The sequence below is a fragment of the Staurois parvus genome, unplaced genomic scaffold (assembly GCF_062004578.1).
Source record: "Staurois parvus isolate SC_StPar_1 unplaced genomic scaffold, SC_StPar_1.0 ptg000087l, whole genome shotgun sequence".
NCBI lineage: Eukaryota > Metazoa > Chordata > Amphibia > Anura > Ranidae > Staurois > Staurois parvus.
Window position 1 is genome coordinate 592242 of NW_028317883.1, and position 12117 is coordinate 604358.

General features: G+C 45.4%; 2 protein-coding genes across 3 annotated transcripts in view; one reads left to right on the plus strand and one right to left on the minus strand.

The window, feature by feature from the left end:
• Positions 1 to 7408, minus strand: part of RNF214 (ring finger protein 214) — a 53999-nt gene extending 46591 nt beyond the window's left edge. Inside the window, exon 1 of one of the 2 annotated variants that reach the window (XM_089670137.1) lies at positions 7334 to 7408. The gene's annotated coding sequence lies outside the window, so the exon portion shown is untranslated. Of the gene's footprint in view, positions 1 to 7322 lie in introns of both variants that reach the window. The other variant, XM_089670138.1, reaches the window with a different exon arrangement.
• Positions 7409 to 7430: 22 nt separating this feature from the next.
• The window catches only part of PCSK7 (proprotein convertase subtilisin/kexin type 7), a 104274-nt gene continuing 99587 nt past the window's right edge, over positions 7431 to 12117 (plus strand). The window contains 1 exon segment of the mRNA XM_089670139.1: positions 7431 to 7488. The gene's annotated coding sequence lies outside the window, so the exon portion shown is untranslated.

Sequence of the window (12117 nt, forward strand, 5' to 3'; positions counted from 1 at the left end):
TGTCAGTGGGGGGAGGAATAGTGCCCCATCCTTGGTGTCAGTGGGGGGAGGAATAGTGCCCCATCCTTGGTGTCAGTGGGGGGAGGAATAGTGCCCCATCCTTGGTGTCAGTGGGGGGAGGAATAGTGCCCCATCCTTGGTGTCAGTGGGGGGAGGAATTGTGCCCCATCCTTGGTGTCAGTGGGGGGAGGAATTGTGCCCCATCCTTGGTGTCAGTGGGGGGAGGAATTGTGCCCCATCCTTGGTGTCAGTGGGGGGAGGAATTGTGCCCCATCGTTGGTGTCAGTGGGGGGAGGAATCGTGCCCCATCCTTGGTGTCAGTGGGGGAGGAATAGTGCCCCATCCTTGGTGTCAGTGGGGGAGGAATAGTGCCCCATCCTTGGTGTCATTTGGGGGAGGAATCGTGCCTCATCGTTGGTGTCAGTGGGGGGAGGAATTGTGCCCCATCATTGGTGTCAGTGGGAGGAATAGTGTCCCATCGTTGGTGTCAGTGGGAGGAATAGTGCCCCATCATTGGTATTAGTGACACCAATGATGGGGCACTATTCCCACTGACACCAATGATACTTACCTTGCAGACCCCTGCTCCAGCCTGGGCTCGCTCGCTCCCTCCCTCTCCCATGGTACCGACACTTACCTGTCAGATGTCTTCCTTCTCCGGCCGCTCTCCTCCTCTTCACTCGCTCGATCTTCGCGGTGCCGCTCGGCTCCTCCTCTCCAAGCTCCACCTCCTTGCCGGTGATTGGCCGCCTGTGTGCCTCTCCTGAGCTACAGTGCCGGCGGCCAATCACAGGCGAGGATTGATCTCGAGGTGTGTCCAGATGACAGGGGCGGCATGTAATCCCGCCCACACCTGGAGACGGCGGTGGCGGCGGCGAGGAGCGGTGTCTCGGTTCCTAAGACCATCGGAAATATGTGTTTTCCGATGGTCTTAGGCGACCCCTGTGGAAGCGTCGTTCGACCCCCAAAGGGGTCGCGACCCCCAGGTTGAGAACCGCTGTTTTAGAGGATGCCTTCCATTGTGCTGCTACTGTCAGTGCAAAAATACGCAATATGTGTTTATTTTCTGCAAAATGCATCTTATAAAGGAATAGTGCAAGCGAGCTGTAACAATATTCTATTTTTTTTTTCTTTACTTTTTGGGCTGTAACAATGTTAGCAGGAAATATGACACTTTAAAGTAGCATTTTTGGCTTTAGGTAACACTAGGCCACTGCTCTATCTCCATCTATAGCTTTGAATGTAGAATTTTTGACTTGACCCCAAAGAACTACGTAAAGGATAATATTATGACAACAACCTGAGTTTTCCTGCGTCAGTTTCTGGGAGTAGGACATGTAACTTCTCTTTATGAACATGGGTCAGATGTTTTGATTCTGTGTACAGTGTAATTTGTTATTCATGAAGGTACTCTGGATCTTATATTGTTTTACTTGTTATATTTACCTGAAAGCTTATCTGTCCACTTTAAAACCAAAAAAAAAATTGTGTGAAGAAATTTTAAAGTAGAACTCCAGCTCAGCCCCTGCACTTAAAAAAAAACAACAAAAAACAATAGCTAGTGTCCCATGTGAAATTATCCTAGAAAACACCCACTTAAATTGGAACTAAACACTATACTTTAAGTGTTTCAAAAAACAGTTAGGGCCCTTTCACACAGGAGTTGCGTTGTTTTCATCAGTTCAGGCATGTTTTTTCCAACAAAAAAAAGGATCAGTTCACCTCAGTTTTTCATCAGTTTTCATCCGCTTTTTCACATCCTTTACCAATGCAAAAACGGACCATATGTCCGTTTACATCCATTTTTCGTCCGTTTATACCAGTTTTTGATCCGTTCTCTTTACGGAAGAAAAATAGTGTTTTCTTTGGGGTCTTTCACATGGGTGTTCCGTATGTCCATTTTTCATCTGTCCGTTTACAGATGAAAACCCGGACACCCATGTATTTCTATGGACTAGCAGATGTAAACAGATGATCATCCTATATGTTCAAACAATAGTGCAGCGCTCCCTTGCTAATTAATTAGTGTACTAAAAAATATATATATATTAGTGTACCAAAAAATATTGTATATTCTTAAATTAATAAATCCTAAACTTGTGATTATAAATCCAAAAATAATCTATACAATTAACCTAAATATATGCAAGTATATTAATGACCAAAACAATATAATTATCCAATCAAATAAAACATTATATCCCGTCAACAAGTGTCCAAAATGATATTTAAATAAATAGCTCTCCAATATTAATATATGGATTTGTTCCAACACATTGGACGACTTCAGGATAATTGTTCCTCTATTATGTGCTTACCTCCTTATTTGCCTACTTAATATAGGCTGAAATAGCTGTTTGTCCTACAGTGACAGATGCAAATACTGCTGCTCCTGAACTCCTTCCTAGATGGTTCCACACTGCAATTTACTAATTATCCACCTGATGTCTCTCCAGTGTGTAGTTTCTTATGGTGGTATAAGGATGGATGGATGGATTTCCCCTTCTCACCTCCAAGGGTCTATTCCTCCTTGTATCCCCTCCAGGTATCCACATACATGATACCAAAAGAAAAGCAAAAAAATAGTGCATTATCCTTTAAAAACCTTTATTTATATAGCCAGTAATCCCACTCACATATTTAACAAATGAAATACGCCTTATCAAACTTTGTGTGTGCTCAGCACAAATCTCGTACTCGCCGTGACAAGCCAACTTAGCGTGATGACGTCAGAGCTCCTCCCCTACGAGTTACGCCACCGGTCACGTGGCTTCATCAGGGAGCAAGTACGAGATTTGTGCTGAGCACACACAAAGTTTGATAAGGCGCATTTCATTTGTTAAATATGTGAGTGGGATTACTGGCTATATAAAGGTTTTTAAAGGATAAGGCACTATTTTTTCCTTTTTTTTTTTTGTATCATGTATGTGGAGACCTCGAGGGGATACAAGGAGGAATAGACCCCAGGAGGTGAGAAGGGGAAATCCATCCATCCTTATAACACCATAAGAAACTACACACTGGAGAGACATCAGGTGGATAATTAGTAAATTGCAGTGTGGAACCATCTAGGAAGGAGTTCAGGAGCAGCAGTATTTGCATCTGTCCCTGTAGGACAAACAGCTATTTCAGCCTATATTAAGTAGGCAAATAAGGAGGTAAGCGCATAATAGAGGAACAATTATCCTGAAGCCGTCCAATGTGTTGGAACAAATCCATATATTAATATTGGAGAACTATTTATTTCAACAAGTGTCATTTTGGACACTTGTTGATGGGATATACCGTATTTAGAGGCAGAAAACAAGATAAAAAATATTCTGAACCAATGGACTGCAGACACAGTACAGGAGATGACCAAGAGGCTGCGGACCGCGCAGGGGGTGACCAAGAGGCTGCGGACCGCGCAGGGGGTGACCAAGAGGCTGCGGACCGCGCAGGGGGTGACCAAGAGGCTGCGGACCGCGCAGGGGGTGACCAAGAGGCTGCGGACCGCGCAGGGGGTGACCAAGAGGCTGCGGACCGCGCAGGGGGTGACCAAGAGGCTGCGGACCGCGCAGGGGGTGACCAAGAGGCTGCGGACACAGTACAGGGGGTGACCGGAGACTGCGGACAGTACAGGGGATGACTGCTGACCTTTGGGGAGGGAGGGGGAGCGGGTACCTGAATTTGACAGGTACCCGCTCCCACTTCCGCGGAGTTGTCCTCCCTTTAGTGTGGGCACCCGGCTGACAGCCGGGTGCCAAGTGCGCATGCACGAGAAGCGCTGCGCTTTGTGAATGGGACCTGTCACGTGTCCCAGAAGATGCCGTACCATTCACAAAGTGCAGCGCTACTCGTGCATGCGCACTGGGCACCCGGCTGTCAAGCCAAGAGCCCACACTAAAAAACGGAAAAAACGTGACTGAATTGATGAAAAACACAGAATGCCCTGTGAAAGGATCCTTCTGTTCAACAAAAACGGATGTTAACGAATGCAGACATTAACAGATGAGCACCCGTTTACATTTGCTAGTCCATAGAAATACATGGGTGTCTGTTTTTCATCTGTAAACGAACAGATGAAAAAAACAGACATATGGAACGGCATTGTGAAAGAGCCCTTACATTCCCAAGATGTTGGGAATGCTGTCACAGTTGTTTGTGCTCTCAGCCAAACTCAAACCATCAAATGGCTGGTATCATAACTGATCTCATGTGCAGCACCATGGCAGTTGCAGATCAAACAGAGGCCAAGACAGCAGCTTCCATGGCTGAAAAGGATAGGAGGGTTTAGTTTCACTTTAGCAATATTTATAAAATGCTATTACAGTATATGTCATGTCAAATCAGCCAAACAATTAACAGTTATTACAAAGAATCGGTTTACATTCTGTATACAGGGGACCTGAAGTGTACATTTGTTCACACTTGACTTTATTTCTAACTCTTGCCAAACACCCCTATAGCATTAGACAGGCGTTTGGGAAGAGTTTTTAACACTCCTCAAACTCCCTATGCACGGTTTTGAGGCGGTTGACAGGCGTTTGCCAAGCGTTAAAACCGCACCACAAACGCCTATAATGACCTTAAATGGTATTAACACGTCGCAACCGTACCGCAACGCAAACATCTGCCTGGCATTGCAGAGTCGCCCCATAGACTTGAATGGGAGCCTTCAACTCCTCCTGACTGGACACGAGGCATCAGTTTTGCCGCGTCTTGACGCTAACGCTTCAGTGTTAACAGCACTGTGTGCTGCCATGTGCAGAATGGTTGTTAAAAACGCTTCCCAAAAGCCTGTCTGACACCTGCTAACAAAGCTAGTGTGAACTGAGCCTTCGGGAAAATAAAAGAAAACATGTTCTGTACATCTCTGCACTTCATGCACATTCCCCATGTTTTGTTTCTTTCAAACTGCTGCAAGTATAGAGAAATACCTTGTGATTAGGGATGATCCCAGGTGTGTTAGGTTCTCAGTCTGAACTCAAGTAATGCAGGCCATAGATGGGGAGAAAAACGGCAGATTTTTCTTTTAAAAAACGAAAATTCGGTCGTTCAAGCGGCCGACGTTGCCATCAATGGTAAAAAAAATCGGCCGATTTTCATCCCTTCTACAGCCAGCAAAAAGTGTCCCTGAAGAGAGCTCTGCTATTTCTGACAGTTCCTTGACATTTACAGCGGTTGAAACATTGTATCTATTTATTTCCATTTAGGATACAGATGTTTTTATTCGGAAACAAATAGATACAATGTTTCAACCGCTGTAAATGTCAAGGAACTGTCAGAGAACTGTCAGAAATAGCGGAGCTCTCTGCAGAGACACTTTTTGCTGGACTGGAATTATTCTTATTTTCATCCTACTTCTTCTTCTTCTTCATCCTCATCCTCTTCTTCTTCTTCATCCTCATCCTCTTCTTCATCCTCATCTTCTTCTTCATCATCCTCATCCTCTTCTTCTTCATCCTCTTCATCATCATCCTCTTCTTCTTCATCATCCTCTTCTTCTTCATCCTCATCCTCTTCTTCTTCATCCTCATCCTCTTCTTCTTCATCCTCATCCTCTTCTTCTTCATCCTCTTCTTCATCCTCATCCTCTTCTTCATCCTCATCTTCTTCTTGCTCATCCTCTTCTTCATCATCCTCATCCTCTTCTTCTTCATCATCATCCTCCTCCTCTTCTTCTTCATCATCCTCATCTTCATCCTCTTCTTCATCATCATCATCCTCATCCTCTTCTTCTTCATCATCCTCTTCTTCATCCTCATCCTCTTCTTCATCCTCATCCTCTTCATCCTCTTCTTCATCCTCTTCTTCATCCTCTTCCTCTTCTTCTTCTTTTTGTCTTCCTTTTGCAGGTCACTGCTCATGCGCAGTTTTTTTATCGGTAAAAAATCGGCCGATTCGCCCACTAATTGCCGCGAAAATCGGCCGATCGGCAAAATCGGCCGATTTTTTTCCAACTTTACCGAAAAAAAAAAACGGCCAAAATACCGAAAATCGGCCGACCAAATCGCCCACTAACGATTCGAAAATCGGCCGATTTTATTTTCGGCCGAAAAATCGGCCGATTTTCGACCCATCTATGGCCTGCATAAGTGAGCCTGACAGGAAGCTGTCACCTGTGCGGAGCCAATCATCTCAGGCAGAGGCATTCCCCAGCCCACAGCTGCAGATGATAGGCACAGTCAAGGGCGGACTGACAACTCATGGGGCCCCTGTGTCCTTGCCCAAACTCAAAAAAACCTATGAAAAAGGTACCAGGGACATCTTATGGGGCCCCCTACTGATCCAGTGCCCGAGTTTCCAAATGGTCAGTCCACCCCTGGGCACACTACTGGTGGCGGTTCCTGGAGGCTTGCTTACTTGGGTTCAGAATGGAATCCCAACACACCTGACCTCATCCCTTCTGCTGATCTACCAGAAAGCCAGTGTACTCCTCACCCTGAAGTCAGATGACACCATGCCTCTGCTGCACAGAAATCCCAAACACTGTTATCAGCCCTGTCTGCGGTCTCGCCTGCTGGGCTACTGATCTCCTCCCCTCCATGTTATGAGCTGAGGAGGTGTTCTGTAGTTCAGCTGGGGGAGAAGCAGGCAAGGTAATGGTTTATGATGAACACAGCATACTGTCATTCAGTTGGGGCGCACATCCATTTTATATGATGTTAAATGAGTGCCATACCCTGAAACAAGGGCTTGTTATGAATTATATGTGAGCAAAGCCAGGGCCACATCATCCTACCCTGTGTGGGGGCATGGAGACCTGGGACGGCTGACCACTCGGCATGACTGACACGCACCTGCTACACCCATATAACAGGGCCACATCTTCCTACCCTGTGTGGGGGCATAGAGACCTGGGACGGCTGACCACTCGGCATGACTGACACACCTACTACATCCATTACAGGGCCACATCTTCCTACCCTGTGTGGGGGCATGGAGACCTGGGACGGCTGACCACTCGGCATGACTGACACACCTACTACATCCATTACAGGGCCACATCTTCCTACCCTGTGTGGGGGCATGGAGACCTGGGACGGCTGACCACCCGGCATGACTGACACACCTACTACACCAATATAACAGGGCCACATCTTCCTACCCTGTGTGGGGGCATAGAGACCTGGGACGGCTGACCACGCGGCATGACTGACACACCTACTACACCAATATAACAGGGCCACATCTTCCTACCCTGTGTGGGGGCATGGAGACCTGGGACGGCTGACCACGCGGCATGACTGACACCCATATATGCCCCCATTTCCTCACACACGTGCTACACCCATATAACGCTGACACTCAGTATAACCCCTCCATACGACACCACTCACAGCTCCAATACCTGGACACATGCCTCTTCTCATCTGCAGCATCAGGAAACTCCGGTGTACTTCCGGTCTGTGCGTTTCACCGAGCCCCACCCCGGAAGTGTTGCTGTCGTCACCCGCAACACAGAGGTGAATGCGGAAGTGGAGCGGGTAGTAGAGGAGGGGACAGGTATGTGAAGTGTACAGGTGAGGTGGGAGCTGGGACCCGGCAGGTGTGTACGGGGGGGAGAGGGGACATGGCATACACAAGTCATATTCCTCTGCTGGGTGTACACACTATGGATATGGTGTCATTGGGGTGAGCCAGGCTGTGGGTGTCATTTCCTCCTCCTTGTGTACCGGGCACTGCTTTGCTTTAGATAGTACAATCGGCATGGCTTGTTAAAGGGGGGTTGTCATAAGTGATACACATGGGGAGTTTTTACTGGCCTCCCCTTACAATGCTGATTGCCTGGCTGTGGTACAGATGCTTTGGTTTTAGTTTGTGACATTTCTATGACTTGTCTTTGCTGCTGTTTGGTGACAGGTGTACTGTGAAGTGTCCCTACCATGGCCGACGTATGGAGGCCTCCACTGCCGGCCCCTAATAATAGTGCAAGCTGCCTGGCTTCTGCTGACTCCACTCTGTGTGTCAGTTCCTTTACACCTTCCAATACCTGGCTGTGTAACTTCCTACACCCCCCCCCCCCCGTCCTGTCAGGCTGCCCTACCCCCCCCCGTCCTGTCAGGCTGCCCTACCCCCCCCCGTCCTGTCAGGCTGCCCTACCCCCCTCCCATCCTGTCGGGCTCTGCTCCCCCCCTCCCATCCTGTCGGGCTCTGCACCCCCTCATTTCCATTTTGTCGGGCTGTATATTTCCCCTCCCAGTCTGTCAGGCTCCTAATTTTCCCCTGTCCTGTCCAGCTCTCCTACCCTCCCATCCCCTGTCAGGTTCTCCCAGCACTCTGAGAGCCCATTCACACTTGTGCAACTTGTCATGCAACTTTGTGGTCCAAAGTTGTATGATAAGTCACCCCCCATGTTTCCCAATAGGTACCATTCATATCTGTGCGACTTCAAGTTGTTCATGCACTTCTTTGGTACGACTTTCATGCAATGTGAGTGCCATAGACTGCAATGAAAACCCTCAAAAGTCGTATGAAAGTTGCACCTGAATGTTATACATGTAACCGTTGTCCATTATCATTAATGAAAGCCAAAGTCATATCCAAGTTGCATTAAAGTTGCACTCAAAAGTCGTGCAACTTTGGAGTCGTACAAGTGTGAACGGAGCGTTGAAGAATGTGTTGATCATCAGCCTGACAAGCAGATATTAGGCATTTTTAGAATTGGGCAGAAATGAAATCTTACCTGTACTCAGAACAAATTCCTATTTTATGTATAAGCTTCTTTTTTCCCTCTTATAGTTTTTTTCACTTGTTATAAATCTGTTAAAATGCCTGTTACTGACACAGCTACAACCTAGCATGTTGGGTAAGCTTGCCAAAATTCCTTCATAGAGCTGTCAGAGGAGGTTAAGTCTACGAAGTCCATGCTTCAGATATCGGGCTTTCCAAAGCTTCACAGAATGGAGACCACTAGGATGGATCACTTAGGCTGCATTCTCACTTGAGCATTTTGTAGCTTGAAGCGCCAAAAAAGCTCAAAGTTAAAAAAAAATTAAAATGTTCTCTATGGTGCCTGTTCACACCTGGTCACACGAACAGGTACAATAGAGAAAGATTGATTTTTTTTTTTTTTAAGTTTGAGCATTTTTAGAGCTTTGAGCTACAAAACGGTCAAGTGTGAATGCAGCATAATAAAGACTAGCAAAGAAAATGATGCTGCTGACAGCGACAGCCAGTAGCTAGATGCATCCACGCTGTGCACAGGCGATGCTGCAAGAGAATCCTTTCAGGTAGCAAGTTATCGTAATTGGTAAACAGGAGTGGCAGCACAGTGGCTAAATGGTTAGCACTTCCGCCTGGCAGTACTAGGGTCGTTGGTTTGGATCCCAACCATGGCACCACCTGCCTGGAGTTTGCATGTTCTCCCTGTGCCTGTGTGGGTTTCCTCCGGGTACTCTGGTTTCCTCCTACACTCCAAAGACATGCTGTTAGGTTAACTGGATCCTGTCTAAATTGTCCCTAGTATGTATATGTATGAATGTAAGTTAGGGACCTTAGATTGTACACCCCTTGAGGGTTAGGGACTGATGTGAATGTACAATATATATGTAACGTGCTGCGTTCATTGATGGCGCTATATAAGTACCTGAAATAAATAAAACATGTGCAGTGCCTTGAAAAAGTATTCATACCCCTAGAAATTGTCCACATTTTGTCATGTTACAACCAAACGTAAACGTATTTCATTGTGATTTTATGTGATAGACCAACACAAAGTGGCACATAATTGTGAAGTGGAAAGAAAATGATAAATGGTTTTCAAAAATTGTTTACAAATAAATATGTGAAAAGTGTGACGGCATTTGTATTCAGCCCCCCGGAGTCAATACTTTGTAGGACCCCCTTTCGCTGCAATTACAGCTACAAGTCTGTTTGGGGATGTCTCTACTAGCTTTGCTCATCTAGAGAGTGACATTTTTGCCCATTTTTCTTTGCAAAATTGGATGGAGAGCGTTTGTGAATAGCAATTTACAAGGCTTGCCACAGATTCTCAGTTGGATTTAGGTCTGGACTTTGACTGGGCCATTCTAACCAGATAAATATTCTTTTTTATCTAAACCATTCCATTGTAGCTCTGGCTGTATGTTGAGGGTCGCTGTCCTGCTGGAAGGTGAACCTCCACCCCAGTGGCAAGTCTTTTACAGACTCTAACAGGTTTTCTTCTAAGATTGCCCTATATTTGGCTCCATCCATCTTCCCATCAACTCTGACCAGCTTCCCTGTCCCTGCTGAAGAAAAGCATCCCCACAACATAGTGCTGCCACCACCACCATGTCTCACAGTGGGGATGGTGTTTTCAGGGTGATGTGCAGTGTTTGTTTTCTGCCACACATAGCATTTTGCTTTTAGGCCAAGTTCAATTTTGGTCTCATCTGACCAGAGCACCTTCCTCCACATATTTTCTGTGTCCCCCACATGGCTTCTCGCAAACTGCAAATAGGACTTCTTATGGCCTTCTTTCAACAATTGCTTTCTTCTTGCCACTCTTCCATAAAGGCCAGATTTGTGGAGTGCACAACTAATAGTTCTCCTGTGGACAGATTCTCCCACCTGAGCTGTGGATCTCTGCAGCTCCTCCAGAGTTACCATGGGCATCTTGGCTGCTTCTCGGTCTAATGATCTCCTTGCCCGGCCTGTTAGTTTAGGTGGACGGCCATGTCTTTGCAGTTGTGCCATACTCTTTCAATTTTCGGATGATGGATTGAAAACATCTCCATGAGATGTTCAAAGCTTGGGATATTTTTTTATAACCTAACCCTGCCTTAATCTTCAAAACTTCATCCCTGACCTGTCTGGTGTGTTCCTTGGCCTTCATGATGCTGTTTGTTCACTAATGTTCTCTAACAAACCTCTGAGGGCTTCACGGAACAGCTGTATTTATACTGAGATTAAATTACACACAGGTGGACTCTATTTGCTAATTAGGTGACTCCTGAAGGCAATTGGTTCCATTAGATTTTAGTTAGGGGTATCAGAGTAAAGGGGGCTGAATACAAATGCACACCACACTTTTCAGACATTTATTTAAAAAGTTTGAAAACCATTTATCATTTTCCTTCCACAGTTATGTGCCACTTTGTGTTGGTCTATCACATAAAATTCCAATAAAATACATTTATGTTTTTGGTTGTAACATGACAAAATGTGGAAAATTTCAAGGGGTGTGAATACTTTTTCAAGGCACTGTAACTGCTTTCTCAAGCCTGAAAGCGATTTTAGAGAACAGGAACATAAAAATGGCTGCAAATTAAAGACTAAGTTCACCTTTTTATTTCTCTCTAAATTCCATCTCCCATATATACCAGTATACCATTAATGTATCTCTGTTGCAGAAAAATAAAAGCTTTCGTATCCCTTGCTGTATTTCTTAGAAAGTTTCATCACTTGCTGGTATGTAGATTTAGGACAGAAAAAACCGTAAGTCACACCACTGCTATTTAAAATTGCGCGATTTGTGTGCAATTTAAGCGCAATTTCTGAAGACTTTATTGCAACTTGTGAAGATTTTCAACAATTTCTTGCAATTTGCAGTGCGATTTCCATTATATTCTATGTATGTAAACCTGCAACAAAACTGCAGAAAAAGTAATGCAAGAACTACTTTAGAAATTGTGTTGCAGCAAATCGCAGATGTCAAGACACTGACATTCATTAGATGTGACTTCAGGTGCGATTTCAATTCCCAAATCGCACCGGTATGACTGGGCACTAAGGCACAGGAAGGATTTCATCAGCACACACCTGTGGCTGCCTTCCCTCTTCCAGCAGATCACTACCACCCACCGTTCTCACTAAATGCACAGGCATCCATTTTTTTTCTATCTTAATTTCATCTTACATACATCGTTCATTTCGCAGAGTGTTCTGAGCAATCAGATAACAGCCTATGTGGGTAAATCTGTATAATTGAAAACAGGAGATGTGTGTCCTGGGTTCTATAGAGCTTGTCATACACTATACAATCTGATTGTACAATCTCCTTTCCATCTACCATCAACCATGTAGTGCTAGGACCTGCCTGATTGGATAGATGGTATGTCCTCCTATGATATAATTTTTGTAAATCTAAAGGTGATCGTACAGAGATTGTACAATCAGACTGTATGGTGTGTGGCCAACTTCATACACCTA